The 20,805-nt window shown below is 32.5% G+C and overlaps 1 protein-coding gene across 2 annotated transcripts in view; it reads right to left on the bottom strand.

Moving 5' to 3' along the window:
• LOC140437842 (protein turtle homolog A-like) overlaps nt 1–20,805 on the bottom strand; it is an 813,173-nt gene that overhangs the window by 623,834 nt on the left and 168,534 nt on the right. For both annotated transcript variants that reach the window (XM_072527613.1, XM_072527612.1), the window contains one exon: nt 8,633–8,663. The gene's annotated coding sequence lies outside the window, so the exon portion shown is untranslated. The remainder of the gene's footprint in view (nt 1–8,632; nt 8,664–20,805) is intronic.

Raw genomic sequence — 20,805 nt, 5'->3', positions numbered from 1 at the left:
TTCGGAAAAAGTTTTTTATTGTTTACATAATTTAGTGATTTTTACTGTGCTTTGTAAAACTTCTTATATAACGGTTTGATCAGTCATTTTTTATAAATTTATTTCCTATCTCGAGAAAGTTCGGAAAATGGAGATTCCTAGACATGGAGACTTGATTCAATCATAGTGATGCTCATCAACCCTTCCGATTGTTAAAGATAGTTCAAACACTCCTGACCATGAAACATCTAGTAACATCAACATCAGTGGGCGGTCTGTGTTGATTTTAAAATGGTGAACTCTCTCCTGAGACAACAAGGTGGCTATAAACAACACTGAAGTAGAAGAAAATGGCGTTGTAGAGATGGTTTAGTTCAAGGAGAGGCTAACGTAGATAACGAAGCATTGGTCGACCGAGATAAAATAATATTACCTCAATTACATATTAAATTACGGTTGATGAAACAATTAGTAAAGGACCTAGACCAGAATCGTCTTTGTTTTGAAAACTTGTCCAGCAAATTTCTTGCACTTAGTAAAGAAAAATCGATAGCAAGAATATTTGATGTGCCCCAGATACGATATAAAAGATTCACATTTTACAAAATCGATGAATGAAATTGAATGTGCTCTTTTGTGAAAGTTGTGGAAAATTTTCTTGAAAACAATAAATCGGAAAATTACCGGGATATAGTGGAAGACATGCTCAGGAATATTAACAAACACGATTTTCATATAAGTATTAAAATTCCCTTCGCAGATCTTAATGAGGAACAAGGGAAACGCTTCCACCAAGATATCAAAACGATGGAAGAGAGGTATCAGGGAAGATGGGACACTCACATGATGGCGGATACTGCTGGTGTCTTCAAAGGGACCGTCTTTTAAAGCCTTTGCAAAAAAATCTTATAAAAGGAAGTTTTTAGGTGACGCCGAATAACAGATTTGTGCTGCGATGCTAGTTAGTTTAGATGAAAAGATAAGTTTTTTTGGCAAATATGTGTGATGAAGTATATTGTTGTACAATAAATATTTTACTTCTTATTCGTGTTACCGTAAATTACCCTATATGTTAGAAATGTGATTTGTTGTCGTATTTTCTGAAAACGATCTGATGGAGAAAATCTGGTGGTATTTTTGGATGAAGCAAAACCAAATTACTTAGAAATAGTAAAAAAATTTCCGGCAGAAAACTGTGTGTTTACCAGTGATTTGTTAGATTTTGCATATATTCCATATATCTTCAGTTTTTCTACATTTTAATAATGTAGTTGCTATAAAATTGGCTTTATTTAATAAGATTCTGTTAAGCTTCAGTACATATTCATCAAACGTTGTGGTAATCCTATTAATTATATGTTGAAGTTCTTCGTAACTATTTGCAATTAACACCGTCTCATCCACGTACCTCAAATAATTCATAATGATGCTATTAATTTCGATAACACATTTAACACCGTCCAATTGTGATATTATTCCTAATATATTAAAATTCATAAATAGTCTTATATTTTACGTTGCGTTATTGTGTAACTGAAATTGTTTTTAATCAACAGTTGGGGCGCATACAGTAGGTCAAGTTTATCGAATATACATAACGATAACAAATACCTCAGTTGGCCTAATTGCAAACAATCTCAGCGTGGCCTTACTTACATATGCAAAACAAACTTGACCGATCACGTCATAAGGCAAGGACGTTTATAAAAACGCTAAATAATAATTTAGCTCAGTTACAGTTCTGAGTTGAGTTTAAAGTTAAGTAGAGTCGATAACTGAGATGTCAAGATGTTGAACTCATTACAACATTAACTAAGTACTACCGTTGATTTGGATTATTCAATCAACGGTACTACTTAAAATATTAAACATTAGTATGTAATATGTGTTAACTATCTGTGTTCCTAAATAAAGATGAAAGTACCGATAAGAGTAATATTTATTGTATATATTATATGGCGATAATATATTATACAATGCTTTATTGAATACAAATCCGAATAGATGTTGAATATTAGTGGGAACAACATGCAGCCCTGTATAATATATAAATACTATGGGGAAACAATAGTTAAAAACATAGATGTAATTTTACAGAACAATTTAAAATGGCAAACATGTACCACATCATTGGAGGATCAGCATTACACCATCATACACAAAAGAGGAAATGGTAAAAATTCTACCAATTATCGTATAATTACCTTGCTCAACAAAAGAATATTTTCCAATCAAACTATTGAAAAATACATTATCAGTCAAGAGCAAAAACATTTTCGATAGACGCTATATTTATAGTCAGATAAATTAGTTATTAGAACATAACAAGCCTACCGATTTGAGGAAATAAGTAGTTAGAAGAAAAACAGAAAGACTATACAAAATGGTTGTTCAATTACAAATTAGTCCATTACCTTGTACACGTGTCACAGTAATTTCCTGAATTTTTAAAGTTTCACCGTGTATAATTGTATACCATATCGATTAGTGGCTTAATTACAGTTTGCTTAATTTCCTGCAAACTATACATTGCCTAATAGGTATTGAGGAAATGCCTCCGATCATTTCCTCAGTTCAAATTATATGTGCCAGCTTTCAAAAGTCGAAGGTTTTTGTTCTGTGCAGAGAGCAATACACTTATTTGATGAATCGTAGCATTTTAGTAAGATTATAAATATAGCTTAGTCTATTATAAATTTTCACCTCAACAACTACTATAATTCTATACAGGATTTCAACATTTTATTTTATCATCATCGATCGAGAAGAATCCGATACAGGGAATTAGAAACAATTCGAAATTATCATTATGTTACGATTCTCGTTGGTGAAGAAAATCATAAATCCGTAATAAAGAAATTATCAGAAACAACAATCCTGCTGAAGGGTGACACGTAGATTTGAAAACCCGCTGCTGCTTCACGAACCATGCATTATTAATGCGATCAGAAAGGAATATTTTATTTATCATCCGGTATTCACGGCGGACGACTTACTTTTACGATATTGAACGAGTAAATTTTATAGAGAAAAGTGCTTGATTGAGTTATTAAAGATTACGTTAAGGTTGGATTTGGTTTTGTAAATGTTTCATAGACAAATACGAAAACACGAGAAAAGGAATAGAAACAGAAACGGAGAATTTTAGGTCGGTCTGACAAAGGTGTACAATTTTTATTTGGACTTAAAAAATATATATCAATAACTGTATCAAAAAATAAATAGAATTAAAAAGTTGAAGAATATTTTTTTTTTTTTTTGAATACAAAGATTCGCACTAATGCTGTATAAGGAATCTGAAACTAAAATGCAAAGAATAATATGTCATGAGAAAAATTATTAAGCATTGCTACAAAAGTGTGTCTTGATAAATTCACATCTAGGAGGATGTTAAAGTAGGACAGAAAAAGAAAAGTGATAAAATAATAACAATTAAACCAGATAAATATTACCATACATATAAATATACCATATAAATATACATGGACGCAAGAAACACGAAAGCTGAAATCGATAATAGACTACATAATAATCAAACAAGATACCACAATAAAGATCAAAGATGTGCGAGTCAAAAGAGGAGCAGAATGTGGAACGGACCATAGACTACTGACAGCAAAAATGAGCATTAATTGGAAACATAATAAGACCCCCTCCACAGAAGAACCGTTGAACACTATAAGAGAAAAACAATACAATATAGAACTACTCCAAGAACAATCAATAAGAGAACTATACCAACAACGTCTAGACCAAAAATTAATAGAATTCAGATACGGCAACATCGAAGAAATATACGAGCATATAAAGGCGAGTATAAAGCAAGCAGCATTCGAAGCCCTTGGGGAAAAAGAACATATAACAAATAAACAGCACTATTATGAAATAAATGAACCAACAAAAAGAATAATTCAAGAAAAAAAGCAACTATACAGAAAATGGCTGACTACAAACAACGATGAAGTTTGTAAAGAATATAGAGAAAAAGATAGAGAAGTGAAAAAACAAATAACACAGCAAAAGAATTAAGAATGGGAAAGAATCTGCTTAAATATTGAAACATATATAGGAGGTACAAGAACTTCGGAGTCATGGAAAGTACTGAGAGGATTGAAACAAAACTCAAAAGAAAAAATTAAATTGGGAAATATACAGGACAAAGAATGGAAGGACTACTACAAGGAACTATTAACAGAACAAAGACCACAATTCATTGGAAAAGAAAACAGGCAAAGACGAAGCAGATTCCCACAACAAGAAATAGAAATAACAGATAGGGAAATGAGAACGGCCATAAAAGCAATTAAAAATAAGAAAGCACCGGGACCTGGAGGCATCTCACCTGAGCTTATAAAATACGGATCAAAAAAATTACACCGGATGATACAATGGATATTTCAGAAAGCCATAAATGGAGAACATCTCCCAAAGGAATGGACGGCGGCATATATGACATCTATATTTAAGAAAGGAGATAGAAAACGATGCGAAAACTACAGAGGAATAAGCGTAATATCATCAATAGGAAGATTATATGGGAAGATACTGCGAGAAAAGATAGAGCAAGCGATAAAAGGCAAAATCGGAGAGGATCAGGCAGGCTTCACGGCAGGAAGATCATGCATAGACCACATATACACACTGGAACAACTGTTGGAAAAGAAAAAAGCAAAAAATAGAGATATACACTTGGCATTTGTGGACCTGAGAAAGGCGTATGACTCTGTACCAAGGTCAGAACTATGGGAGGCAATGTACAAATTAGAAATACAGACGGAACTCATAGAAGCTACAAAAGCTCTGTATAAAGAAAATAAAGTGTCCATTAAAATGGGAACAAGAATCATAGGAGACTTCACCACAACAAAAGGGCTCCTGCAGGGTTGTTCCACATCTCCAACCCTATTCAAAATATACTTAGAGAAAGCCTTGACTACATGGAAAAGAAAATGCGAAGGCATGGGAGTACCGGTACGGAACGAATACCTATATACATTAAGTTTTGCAGACGATCAAGTAGTGATTGCACAAGACCAAGACGACCTCAGCTACATGATGAAGAAACTACAAGAAGAATATACCAAGGCTGGCCTAGATATTAACCTCGCGAAAACAGAGTACCTATCTACAAGTGAAGAAGACATAGAAGATCTACAGATTGATGACAACGTAACAATCAAAGGAAAGGATAAATTCAAATACCTGGCGTTTATAATCACGAAAAAGGCAACAACAGAGGAAGAAATTACACAAAGATTAGGACAAGCAAGAACAGCAATCCGACAACTTAACTCAGTATGGTGGGATAGACACCTAAATATGAAGACAAAAACGCAGATTTATAAAACATTAGTGCGAAGTATTATGACATATGGGGCTGAAAATTGGATCATAAACAAGAAAAACAGCAGTAAGATAATAGCAACAGAGATGGAATGCCTGCGAAGATGCTGCAGAGTAACAAGAATGGATAGGAGAAGTAATGACGAAATAAAGCAAAGAACATGAATAGAAACAGACATACTAACATATATAGAACAAAAAAGATTAAAGTGGTATGGACATGTAAGAAGAACTAGCGACAGCAGATGGATAAAGAGAATAACCGAATGGAGCCCCATAGGAAGGAGGAAAAGAGGACGACCCCGAAAATCCTGGAGGAACGAAGTAGACGACGCCATGAGTAAGAGAGGACTAAACGATGGAGAATGGAACAACAGAGAGAGATGGAAACGGTTGAGCGAGGGAAGGCAGTGAATACTGTAGAATCCCTAAATATTATCCTATTTATTATAAATCCCTATATAAATATTACCAATATTTTAAAAATTATCATCTCCTTCTGGTTCACTCTATAACTGGTGGTTTTCGATCACTACATCAAAATGTGCTCTATTCTGCGCCACTCTTAGTATTTGTGTAACGTTTTAAACACATCTTTATTAAATCGGTAAGATAGTTTCGATACTTCGATATTTTTCATTTCACATCTTTATTAATTTATATTTGAATAATTATTTTATTTTAATTTCTTTATTAATTTATTAATTCCTTAACCTCCAGCTTCGTTTTTACTATTCTTTTCTTCAAAAAGTAGTTGGAGTCCTCTTTCTTTCTTTTCTCTCTCTTTCTGTCCCGTAGAATAAATATTTGCCCTCTCTCTTTCTGTCCGGTAGACTAAATATTCTGTTCTATGTTGACAGAAAAGTTAATTCCATCATATAGAAACATCACCTTAATCGGTGGGATTATTTTTTGTTTATAATTGAAATTTATAAAAGAAGGTAGGAATTATAATAAGCTTCATTTTATGGTCTGCAACATTCTCTTGGGTTTATTGGCTGTATTAATTGGTCGTATCATTTTATTTGTCGTATTATGAAAATTTATCGAATCTATTGGAGGACCTAACCACTTAATTGGGAGGCCAAACACATGGAATAACTGCAGCTATCAGGAGGACCTAACCGTCTAATTGGGAGGCCACACAAGCAGCCCATTGATGCCATCGTTGCCTTAAGTATCACCCTCACTATATTCATCGTTAAGCATTGGCAGGGTAAATTGTTTTCTGTTTTTAATAAATATGATTAGTTAAAAATTGTTTTATTTGCTATCAGCTAGGGGTTCATGGTTAGAGCTAGGCGAAGGATAGACGATAAGCTTATAGGTTGATTGAGATATTATTTTTATAATAGTACTTCAATTCTCATTGATAGTCTTATCGTTACAATTGCTGAACGTTCATGCCCATCCAAGCACTGATAGCTCTTCCGCCTACTTCACTTTGGCTCTCTGTCTTCCCTTCAATTATTATTCGTAGCAGGTTATATTTGTCATTCCTCATTATGTGTCCTAGGTATGAGGGCTTTCTTTTCTTAATCGTAGTTATAAGTTCTTAACTTGTTTATGGTGATCAATACTGTTCGAATCGTAATGTGTTGTGTCCATAATATTCTAAGCAATCTTTGATAAAACCACATTTCAAAGGCTTCTAGCCGTCTCATGGTATTTAATTTTAATGTCCAGGCTTTAACTCCATACAGAAGGACTAACCAAACCTAGCATTTAATAACTCTAATTCGGATGTTTAAGCTTATATTCGGAAGTCTATACCTGGATAGGTTTTGCACCTTCTACATTTGATTTAAATCTAGGATTAATCAAAGCAAAATCAACTTGATTCCTTAAAATCTTTTGATTATTGTCTTTTGGTGATTTTCATGTATGGTTTCGTCTCGGAGCTAGTTTAAACCAGGTGTTTGATACCACATGTTTTTCTTCTTGGTAAAATTGTGTCAGACGATCGCCCCTGTTATTTCATGTATCCAATTCGTATCATCCAGTGATATCAGCTACTTTTTCTTTGTCGAATTTTGCATTAAAGTCCCCTAGTATAATGTTAATGTGGCGTTTCTCAAGACTTTTTGTGATAACCGGTATTCCTGCATAAAATTCTTTTACCTAATTCTCTTCTTTATTATTATTATCATCAATCAGTTTTAATTTTTAGATTGTTGAACGTAGGCCTTCTCTAGATATTTCCATCCATTTCTGTTCTGCGCTGCTGCTATCCAATAGGTCGCAATTACTTTGAGGTTATCGGTACATCGTGTTTGGGGTCTCCCCGGCTGAGCTTGTCTACCTGTGGTATCTCCTAAAGCAAATTTTTTGGCCACCAGCCGTTTTTCATGCGTGCATATCTCGTTTATCTCCATTTTTGGCTTGTACGCGTCTCCTATTTTTCCGAATATAGACCAACCTAAACTCACTCTTCTGGGTAGCTCACAATTTTGGTTGTCTTGAGTCAATCTTAGTTCTTAACCGAAATACACATATCTCTTCTCAACTGCTATGGGCTATTTCTCGACTTCTATTATATCATTGGGAACGATATATGTGATCATTGTTGTTTCTTCATAGTTTAGCCTTACCAACTCTCTGTGTTACTTGCTGTAGTTGTTGCATAACTCTGGCTTCAACTAATTCTTTTGTTATGAGAACCAGGTTATCGGCATATTGGAGATGATTTAGTTTCTATCGATCTCTGAAGCCCAACTCTAATCATTTAAACGCCTACTTATATGACTGTTCTTGATTAGTTTTCGTAAATCGAACAGGCCGCTCACTTTAAATATAATTATTTTTCGTTTTGTTTTATCCATGTCTGTATGTACGTCCGTCTGCCAGTAAACATAACTTCTCCGTTACTAAAATAGATAGAATGACAAATGAGATCTGAACTCCCAGCTTATAACCCAAAAATGGTATCAAATTTAAGACATTTGACTTCGGATTTCCGGTTCAAATGTTGCAACCGGAAATACTGATTAAAGTCGCCCAAGTAGTATAGGCGATATATTATGTGATGCACCTTAGCAAAACGAGAACAAATATGTATAAATCCGGTTTTTATATCACTTCCGGTTAAAAAGTTATGACCGGAAGTTTAACAAAAATTACTCAAAATTGATTGATGAAACCGTATATCAATCAGTTGAAAGAAAACCTAGGACTTACGAAGTCCAATTGCCTATTTAATCTTAGACTTACCGGCAAATGTAAGTTCTTAAACAATAAAAAAGAACCACTAAAATTACGTGGAAATATTATCTGGGATTTTAAATTAATAGATACAATCTATAGCACTTACCTTTTAGGATCGATTCACGTAATTGTTACTCCTAAAACAAAACAATGATTAGTTTTTGCTAGTTTAGTTAAAATATTAAAAAAATATGGTCTTACAATTAAAAAAATAAAATCAAATTTAGCTAAAACACTTCAACCAAAGATTGATGTTAGGATGTGGAAAGACAGTTTAATTTATTGCATACAATTTTTGTATTTAATTATAACTTAAGGCAATAAAAGTAATATTGTGATGGGCTCTCGCTACGCTAACGAACCATGTTGCACTTTCCAAAATAATACAGATGGTACTTTTGCATTTTATTGAGTAACCTAACAAATACAATTTAAGCCGGGTTAGGTTGAATTAGTTTAAACAAAGTTAAGTGCTACATTTGTACGGTGTCAGCAAGAAGTCTCTATAAGTCACTGAAATACATGATTTGTGTTGTTTATATAATCTCATGGTGGAAGAATCTACGTGATTGGTATCAATGCAGATCGATTGATTTGTTTAGAGCAGTAAGTTCAAAAATAAAAAAAAGTCATTATGATCGCCAACCTCCGTAGGGAGACGGCACTCTAAGAAGAAGATGTCGTACTCTATCAAAAGCCTTTTGATAATCTATAAAGCAGACATAGAGATCCTGGTTCATGTCTAGTCGTCTTTGTCCGAGTACGTTAAAAGCGAACAGAGCCTCTCTCTTTCCTAGTTCTCCTCTGAATCCAAACTGGATGTCATCATTCAAAATTAAAAACCGCCAAATATCGACCAGGGCGGTTTTTTTTAGATAAGATAAAATGCTTGCGTCATTTCTCGAGATACGACAATCAAAACAATTTTAATGACGAAATCAGTTTCCAAGACGAAATAAGTTATACAAGAAACGTAAATATATTACGGCGTTCTGAATTTAATAAAAATAAAAAAACATATATAGGAATTTTGGATCGTTGCAACACAAGATCACGTATGTGTCAATACTAGATATATTTTTATAACAAAATCTACGTTTGTGTTTACCAATATACAAAGTAACTTCACATTTTGGCTAACTAAATTGCCATCAAACACATCTTAAGTTCAAATGCAGAATACGAAGTACTATTTATATTTTTTTAAAGGTATTATATATTTCCAAGTCAATTGTATTCTGGAGTTTTTCCAGAATATCTAAAAATTTAAAACAAGAAGTGTAGAAAAACGCTTGAAAAAAAAGCGAAGTTTGATTTCCGATTAGGAAACAAATTCCTAAACCCTGATATAAAGAAAAAGACGACAAACGTAAAGAAATAACATACTACACAATATTTATTCTACAAGTATTTACAAAGATACCCAGCCCATTATAATTTTTTAAATTCCTGTACAAATCACCACGAAAAATAACTCACCCCGTAGACACTTCACCTTTCCATCCTAATTAACAATTTCCAAAATTCAACACAATGATAAAAGCACTAGATCCTCCAACTGTCACGTTCAGTTTATTTTTGCTGTTTTCTGTTTTATAATTTACCCGCCGGAACTTTCCGAGAACTTCATTATTATTTAATAAGGGTAGGTATGTGCGCCCTCAATTACCTATTAATTTTACTTCCGTTGATTAGAACTACTAAGAAAGTTTACGAATCGGGAGTTAGTTGTTAACTTTTATTCCGATTTAAATCGTTAATGACCGATTTTGTGCTTGGGAATGGATTAACTTAATCTCTTTTCCTAATGCCATCATCGATTTATATATTAAGTAAGTGCTTTGTTTGGTGCTATAAGGTATGTCTAAATAAATAAATTCATTCATTAAATTATATTTATTGGTCCAAAATTTTTTTATTGTATTATAGATTTCGTAAAAATTAATGTAAAGATAAAAACATAGATAAAAAATACATTAAATAAATTAAAAAAATTAGGAACTGACAAAATCACATTATTAAATAAGTCACTCGTAAGATCAAAAATAGATTATGGAACTTTTCTATTTGCCTCTGTTAAAAAACATGTTACCAAACAACTTAAACTCATTCAAAACACAGCATTTCGCATTGCCACAGATGCATTTCGGACCACACCAGTTAAGAATCTCCAATGCCTTACAGGAGAACCATCTCTTATCCTAGGAAGGAAGTATGTATGCCTCTCATATGCATCTTCAGTCTCCAGTAACACTTTCCACCCAGTGTTTCGAAATACATTTACAAACCGATAGCTAGGAACTTATAAAAAAAGTGAGTTCGATTCTTCATGTTATGAAAGAATCCGAAGAAATTTAAGCATCTATATCTCCAAATTGCAGACCTCTTTTTTTCAAATGGAAAAACTCCTTCTCCCTGGTTAATCATGATTCTCATGTCAAAATCCCAAATCAATACGACACTACTCCAATATCACAAATCAAAGACATCACCCAATGTAATCCGATAGTAATTTTTAAAGGAACTCGAGACTTGCGGGGAAAGTTTTTGCATTTATATAGATGCCTTCAAATCTGCAAATGGCATAGGAGCGTTTTTTGTCACTCCACATTTCCTACCATTGCGTCAATGACATATTTTTTATAGTACGATTTATGTTGCCTTGCAATTCGTAATGATTCTGTTTTAAGCATAGCCTGATCATACGGTATTGTTTTGCGTTGGAGCCAGTCAATTATATCTACTTTTTACATGAGACGGTCGGTAACTTTTCCACTAATTTTGAGTGATAGTTGGCGTTATCGAAAAGCATTATTTAGCAGTTGTTATAAAAGCAACAGCATTATTTAGTAGAAAATTCAATACCTGAGAAAAGTAATCCTCAAAAACATCATAGTTCGTTTCTTCGAGATAATCTTTAGTGGATTTTGAAACGAACTCAAATAAACCATTCTCCATATACAAACCATATTTGCTACCAATGTACGGTTTAACTATTAATCTTCGACTTTTCATGCAGGAGCATTTATACCAGTAGAATATCCTTCCAGAAATGAATTACCTTTGCATTATATGAAAATCATGGTTAATTTAAATATTATAATGACACAAGGTCGATGTTATATGATTTACCACGAAGAGAACATACATCTTCCCTGCTCAAAAAGAGGACGACTTGTTTTAACTGTTAGAATTAGTCAACTCTAGGTAGAACTAATCAACAAAAATTATTATAAAATATAAATAAAATAATTATTTAAAGAAAAATAACAAACATGAGACATTTATGACGTTTTTAGCTTTTTTAAGCTTTAAGCCAAGTCTTTAAGCTTTTTTAACTGAGTGGGAAATAGTTTGTTCGTCTATTAAACTTTTTTAATAAATCTCATGAAAAATAGTTAATTTCTAAATTCTAAAACAAAAGAAAATGGATAAACCTGTACCTACAATTCCCACAATCTGCGAACCTGTCACGATTCATTCCGAATTTAACTAGGAATATTTTTCTTGAGATTTAGTAGAACGTAAAATGCAACTCTAAAACATAAATTATCCAAGTAGTTGATAATAGGATTAAATTTACTTTAAAGTTCAGACGGGGGGTAATAAGACCGTCACAAAGAGTGATTAATGGCTCGTTGGCTAAAAATTTACAATATGCCCCGAAATGCGGCAGAGTTATTTTAAAACCTCGACACGGTTAAAAGTATAACTGGCTTGTATATATTGTTTTTCGGTAAATTGCACAAAAACAATAAAGGACTCAAATATACGAGGATGTACTGAAAAATTCTTAGTCTACTATAGAGGAAAATAAAATTTAAAAGTCGAAGTAGTCTATTATTCAACATGTAATTCTCTTAACTGGATTACTTTATTATAACATTCCTGCAACGCCCTTTGCAAGATGCAAATCAACCAGCTAGTGCAATTAAAGAAGAACGAGAACAGCGTGAAACTGACATATGTAGTCTAGCTGAAATCAATTTTCCCTGTAACAGCTCGCTAATTTCAAGACAAACTGGTATTAGTTCTAGAACTGTACGAAATACTTTAAAAATAAACAAGTACCATTGCTACAAACTACAAGAAACTCAGGAAATGGTATTTTTTGAGGACATTATGGAACACACTAATCGTGAACAAAGATTTCATGAAAAAAATCTTGTTTACAGATGAGTCTTTTTTTTCTTTAACTGGCCATCACAATACATATGTTACCATAGGGAGGTGAAAACAAATTGGCCCTTTTTTCATTGTGGGCATTTTGTGTCGTCGTAAATGCCTAGATCTGTTGGGAAATCACAGCAGTGCAAGCATTATCTATTAATATGGATGAAATTTGGTTGAAGCAACACGGCTCCCCAGCTCACAATGCACGGGAGGTGTTAGATTTTTTAAACATTAAGTTTCCAAATAGAGTTAGGGGAAAAGGTACCATAAAAATGCACCTCGTTCTCCTGATCTTGCACCTTTGGACTTTTTCGTATGGAGTTATGTAAGAAACAAATTTACCGACATTAGCATGACGTGCCTAAAATTTAGACGAATTACGTCAAAAAAAAATTATTCAGGCCTTTCAAATCATAACACCTGAAATCTTGTCGAACACCCCAACGCAATTGAATCGTTTATTTCAGAAACAACAATTCAAGTCACATTCGGACAGTTTGCAGGAGGTGAAAAAAACGTTTTGAGAGTTTATCCAAATATTTTCACTAAAAGTGAAGTTTGAAGTTAATAGATTACATCTAATGTAAGAATTTATCAAAAACAAAAGCATTCTAAATCGTTACTAAACTTTCTCACAATCAATTTAATTTTACTACCCAAGACGACCGGTTTCATTTTCCAACTTTCTTTTCATTGTCATATAACTGTCCTCTTTCTGTATACAAATTTTCAATAATTTAACACACATTTCAAAAGTACATCTCTTTAATAAATATAAATAACTTTAATAATTTAAATAATATAAAACATCACTTTTTCTTTCAACAAACAATAACATATACTCCACAAGGAAACTAAGTTCCTGTAAAGGAAAAATTATAAAGGATTTTATTGGAAAATTTAATAACATATACCTTACTCCTTCATCATCTGTTAACATCCCTCCCCTCAAAAAACTTCCTCCTAAATTGTCAGACAGTTACAACATTGACCCCATTATCAGCAATACGGGATAGTTTGAACTATGTATCAGCAATCACTATATAAAAACTCTTATACCGGAATGTAAGTAGTATTTTGTTTATTTCTAATGTATTACAATTCAACAGATTTTTTCTCCTACTAATTTGTGGGTTGTTACTTTGTCTGCTAAAGCAATTTTATGCATATTAATAAACACAGACATGTAATATTGGCATAATTACTATAACTTTTTTGATCTGTATCCTTATAAAACAGCACCCTAATATGGGCTTTTTTGTAATTTCAGCATTTAATTTACTTTGTACCACTGACCTGATGATGCTTTGCAAATTTTAGAAAGCGAAACCGGTAATCTTGGGTAGTAAAATTAAATTGATTGTAAGTCTAATTTATTTCTTTTACCTCTTTTTTAAAATAGACTCACACAAGCAACACATTCATGATTCGTTACTAAACTCTTTAAATAAACATTTTTAAAATGGACTTAGGTTGTTTCACTAATAAAATGTCAGGTTTTAAAACAAAAGAATTTATTACTAAATGATTTTAAAATCATACAGTTCATTTTGTGACTTCCTTGGATTTTTTCTTACGAGTAGTTGCTGATGTGTTTATTGACTACAGTCGGTTCACAATTTATTGATAGCTCACTACAAGTTTAACCCTAATTAGAAAACTGAAATCCAGAGAGGATAGGTAATACGATATAATAGTAAAAACCAACCTAAAACTGACGGTTTAAGACGTTTTCGACTAACCCACCTTATATCTGAAGGAATACAATACCTTATAATCCTATTACGGGGGTATTTTGAATGGTTAGAGATGAACGACCAGTGTCGTAGAGTATATGATTGAAACATTTATTTGAACTAAATAAATATGTTTTTTAAATTGTACTTATGTAAATTGAATTTTTTAATAAAACTTATTTATTTTATTCAAAAATAAAAAGTTTCTTGCCATTTGTAAAAGATACATTTATTTAATTAAGGAAAAAGGCGCCAAATGTCGCCTGGCAAAATTTCCAATGTGTTTTAAATGTATCCATTATTTTCGAATCCGGAGAAAACTAATAAATATTTTTGAAAAATTTAAACGCAGAATGAAAGATTACATTATTACTCAGGGCAGAAAGTCCCTGAAAACTTCTACAATGTTTATTTTAATATGTTATGTAACAGGGGTGAAAATAAAAGAGAAAATATAGTATAATTTTTAATTGAAAATATTGCATGCAAAAGAAACTTTTTATTTATTCTAAAAAATATTTCATTCTGCCTTTAAATTTTTCAAAAATGCTGTTTAGTTTTCTCAGGATTTGAAAAAAAAAAATGGATACATTTAAAACACATTGAATATTTTGACAGGTGACATTTTGCGATTTTCCCCTTTAATACCTTACGATTACAACTATTATTACTTACCTTATATAATTACGGTTAGAAAACTATTCAAATTCAAAATAAATAGGATCAACTTCGGAATCCGAGTCATCTTGAGGGTTAATAATTAGCGGTTGTGTCTCTACGGTCGCATCAATTATGTTATCAAGATCCCACATTTTTTGTTCTTCTTCTATTACATGCCTTACTGCATCTTTCCAGTTTTGTTCTGTAATATGTTGTAAAGACTCGTATAACAATTCACGTACAGCTTGTATTTTATATAACGTATTTTTTCTAACCACATAACTTTTCATTTGTGGCCAAATGAGTTCAATTGGATTTATTTCACAGTGGTAGGGTGGAAGTCTAAGAACTGTAATGTTTCGCCTTTCCGCCATTTTGTCAACTACGTATTCCTTGAACTCAGATTTGTGTTGCCGGGCAATTTTTAGAAGCATCTTCGTAAGGCAGATACTTATTCCGCAGCCAGTCAAAAATATCCTGTTTCTTCCACGCAGTCGTTGGAAGTCTTTCTACTAGTCGTGAATGATAATTGAATTTGGTGGTATGCGTTCAATCATCTGCTCAAAATACTCTTCGAAGCTTCCTCGTCCTGGAGCTTAATATATTTTTATCTGACCAAATTGTTTTTAGAGTATGACCTGAGTTTACTTACGTTTCATCCTGGTAGAAGATGGGCCTTCCTTCAGCCCGGAATTTTTGTATGGATCTTAGATAATTTCTTCTCCAACATATTATCTCCTCCCGGTCAATCAAAAGTGATTTTCGATCTGATTTCTCCCACCGGAAATTTAATTCTTTTAAAACTTGCCACAATTTAGTTCGTCCGATATGAGGCAAATCAGGTTTGTCTCTAACTTCTTGTAAAATTTTGTTTAGGTTTGGTATTTCTTTTTTGAAAAAAAATCCATGAATTTTCCTTCGAATACCATTTTTGGCAAATTCATCAATTTCAATAGGCTTTTTCCCTCTCTTTAAGTGTTCGTTTGTGTTTGGGTTAGCTATACCGTGTTTTTTTCTTTCTGATAGGAACCTATATATAGTTGACTCTCCTACGCCAGTCATGTTGGCACAACTTTCGACTATGTTGCGAACAGTGTTTGTGGGATTCTGAGAAACCAGAGCATCGTGAACATTCAGGACAATAGTCTTCTCTCTTGGTGAATAGACAGACTTACTGACTGTACACAACAGTACCGGTGTAAAACTTGATGATGTTGATGATGAAGCCATCACAAACAATCCAACAAAACGAGCATGAGCGAAAAGAAATATTCGAGACGCCAATAACTGCCGTAGACGCGGACACACCGACGAGCCGTAAATTACATGCGATCAAAAACGTACTAAACAAAAAAATTGTTTTCGTTCGTAATAACTTCACCCTTTTAAGTTAAGTTTCGAATATAAACTGAACAAACGAGGCACGTGGCCAAAGCATACCCATTATATTATTAAAACTCTGGGGAATTCCATCCTAATTATCTTGCAACGAATAGTACCTTCGGATATGAATTCCAGGTTTTCTAGTAAAGTGATTAAACGCGAAGATTAGTATTGAAATATCCAAAGAGATAAGGTATTCTTATTTACAAAATTGTTATTGGTTAAATTCTTATTTTTATTAATATAATATAATTACATAACATTAGCCGTGAAAGTTTTAATTGTTTTTTTGCTAAATATATTAGTATTAAAATATTATTAATATTATATATATAACAGTATTAAAAAATATTATATTATTATTTAATGAATAAACACCTCAGGAACGCCTATGGTTTAAGACCGTTTTATGAGTTTGAGGCACATTTCGTGCTCTCAACAATTTATGAACGGAGAATAATATCTTGATTTAATCTAAGATATGAACCTGCTTTTAAACCTTATAATCGCATCCTTGAAATATTTCCCTAGACCATCTAAAAAATAAACTTTCTTTCGGCAATAATATACAGACAAGACTGCCCATAGTGCTTACGGGTCTATCACAGACAGGTGGTTACATGTTATTCTATCGGATCAAAATTATCTCTCCTTTACATATCTCCAAAATTTACAAAGAATTTTTTCAATAGCTCCACATAAATTCTTCTGTTTTTTATGTAATCCACACTGTAGGAACCATACGAATACGTACAATTGTTTTATGATCTCGTAATCGATAAATGGTAATATATAAAATATCCCAGTACATTTCCCGTTTTTCATACTAATATCGCATAAACAGGCTCGTCTAAATTTACAAAATGCCACATTTTGCATACAAAAATAACAATTTAAAATATCTATAATTGAAATAAATATATCTATTGTAAATAAAACGTAGCACAAAGACCAAATATTTTTAATTAAATCAAAACTAAACTTTATGTCAAATTTGAACGACATAATAAAATGAAACCGCTTTGATGTTATATATGATTTGATGTATAAATTATTTTTAAAATGTATACGATTTCATTAAAATGTAAAATTCGATGTATGGCGTTTACGAAGAATAATTTTAAGTAGTGTTTCTCCCATTTGTGCCACAATGTCTACTAATAAGTATAAATAAGTTATAAGTCATATTTGCTTTTTATGGATTTAGCGTTTTATCAAATAATATTTCTGCTTACTCCAGATACACTCCTTCCCAAAATTATTAATTTACCAATAAAAATGTATTCGTTTAAACCTAGTTTTACTAAAAAGGCAAACGAAAAACCGGTCCCAAATTTATTTGACTAATAGCAAGTTTTATTGGTTTACCGTTTTATCAAATAATATTTCAGCTTTACTCACACACCTTCAAAAAACAATACAATCAGCAGCTATTCGTTAGTGGTGTGACTAGTAATTAGTAATATAATAGTCGTAACCAAAATTACCGATTCACCAATAAAAATGTAACAACTAAAAACTCGTTTTACTGATAAGCCCAGTGAAATACATGTCTCAAATTTATTTGACTAATAGCAAGTTGTGGGTGTTATCGATTTATAACTGGTTGTCATTTGAACGAATCAGATTGGCAGTGAAATCAGTATTTTGGAATAATTTTATTTTAAATACGAGATTAGAAATGTTATTTCAGTTTTTTGTTTATTGTTTCCAGTGAGTTCATTTTGTCAATGTCGTATTAAAATAAAACAATAATTCATTGTTTGTTAAAGTAGTCACGTTAAGAGAATATTGAAATTCAAATATTTGTTACAAATGTATCGTAAGTACATAACCTAAAGCTCGTTGGGTCTACTGTTGAATATACAAACTTCCCTCAAACGTTTTTTTTTAATTAAACTGTTTATATACAATCTGCTCGTTACACCATGAGTGTTAAATAAATTGGTTAATGATAATAATTTGTGGTTGTTGCCGGTATGTACGATTAACCTTGATTCATCTAACCAGATCTTCTGGCCACTGTCTCTTCAGTCTTCTAATTCTTGTTACATCATTGACCAGGGCGTTGATTAGTTCATTGTCATGGGTACTAAGGTGTTTTGGACTAATATGTTTGTAAGGTTGTTGTATTTAAAGGTTTGGCATAACGCAGGTACAGGTATTTCTTCTTTAAGTGTCATCTCCGCGGCGGAGGTCGGCAATCCTCATAGCTATTCGGACTTTTGCTCTGAAAAGTTCATTTGACGTACATCCGTACCACTCTCTCAGGTTGCGCAGCCATGACATTCTACGCCTCCCTATGCTTCTCTTTTCTTGGATCTTTCCTTAGATAATCAGTTGGAGCAAGGTGAATTTCTCTCCACGTGTAATATGTCCAAGATATTCCAATTATCTTGTTTTAATTATATTTAAAACTTCTATTTCTTTATTCATCCTTCTCAGAACCTCTTTTTACCGGTTTATGGTGCATTTTTATAAAGTACAATTATAACTAATTACAATTATTTTAACCAAACTCAAACTTAGTATATTAACTGCTCTGAAGCACCCAATGAATAATATTTCACCATTCATATCACTTCTGTCATATGCTTTACTTTTCCAGTCTCTAACGTTAACGAACTTAAGGTCTTCCTCCACTTTATTAATCCACTTTGTTCTGGGCCTACCTCTTCTTCTAAGACGGGTAAGTTTCCTGGTCATACCTAGTTTAGTCAATGTGTTCACTATGAATGTTTTTACATGCCCCAACTATCTGATTTTTTGCAACTTGAAGAAACTGGTAAGAGTACATTCTTTGTACAAACCCATTAATTCGTTGTTGCTTCTTCTCTCCCACCCGTCTTCACTTCCTTCATCCGAATACGCGTCTCAATATTTTTTTCCATTATGTTTAGAGTATCTTCTTCCTTCTTATTTAATGTCCATGCCTCACAGGCATATGTGACTATCGGTCTTATTACTATTTTATATCTTCGAAATTTGCCTAGTCTAGAAACGTATTTTAATTTCATTTCGGCTCTTAAACTATCTAAGTTTTTAGTCTCTTTCGGTATTCTGGTATCGAGCTCCTATTTTATAACTCTCGATTATTTCGAGGAAGCCCCATTTCCTTCTGGACATCTAGTTACTGTGTAGGTTATCCTGTGGTTGTTAAGTGGTATTGCATTTGTTCAGTGTATTTTATATTTATTTACGGTTTAAATTTATTTTTCGTTTATTATAAAAAAATTATAAAAACTAATCAACCAAGATATCAACCCAGTAAATTAATGTGTGTGAAAATCCTAAAAGAGACGACAGCTGGAAAATAGTGGATTCAGACCTACCTAAATAAAAAAAAGGAAAGAAGTGTAAGATTGGATGTCTTACACCCATATATTACACTCTTATATTCTGAAGTGTAAAGAGAAGATTAAAAATGATAATGAGAAAGATGAAAATCTGTCTTTTAGGCACTTAACCCTTACTAACTGACATCCAACGTTTTGTAATTTTTCTTATAAAATATTCCGCATGTTAATTATTTATCTAGCATATTATTTATAAACCGACGAAACCCTTTCCTTGCTACCGTCATCTTTTCAAAGCTGATATCGACTCAACTTGAAACTCTATATGGTATTTTTCGCAGCGTCATAAAATCATATTTTTTACTTGTTTTTCTCCGCTAGCGTATTGTAATTCTAATACATCGTGAAGGCTATTGTAAAATTTCCCCGCACAGGTCGTTTATCACTGCTTGTTTTGACACTCTTACCACCGAACTTTGAACTTTCTAGTCTATAATCATATTATAAACTCCTCACCACATTCCGGTTTGATTATAACACTCTACGTACGATGAATTTTGAAGTACACAATCATAAAATCGAGCAGAATAATTACGTGATTAATAGGGATAATAGAATGCGCTATCTCTTGTTAACTGATTGGACAGATATTTAATGAAATGTAAAAGAAATGTAAATTATATGAACGCTACGATGTCGAGATGTATAGAAAAAAGAAATAATGTTCGTATTCGACAGCAATTTTTTTAAGAAAACCTTTATTAAAGGTTGGTTATTATTATAAGCTCTGCTATTTTCCATAGTATTGGAGTATATTTTCCAAGGTTTTTTTTCAAATCTTCTAGGTTTTCTTCTTCCTCCTCCATATTAAGTGCCTGGTTAAAATATTGAATCATTCTATCTCTATTCAATACATCTTTCTACCTGGACTATTACCTGTAGAAAAAGATCTGTTGGAAGAAGGCAGAATTCTAGAATTGTTTAGAGCACCAAGTCCAATAAAAATGGCTATTATAATTGCCAAACTTGCC

Source organism: Diabrotica undecimpunctata, chromosome 3, assembly GCF_040954645.1.
Source record: "Diabrotica undecimpunctata isolate CICGRU chromosome 3, icDiaUnde3, whole genome shotgun sequence".
Taxonomy (NCBI): domain Eukaryota; kingdom Metazoa; phylum Arthropoda; class Insecta; order Coleoptera; family Chrysomelidae; genus Diabrotica; species Diabrotica undecimpunctata.
The sequence above is the reverse complement of the archived record's forward strand: the minus strand, read 5'-3'. Positions and strand labels throughout refer to the sequence as shown.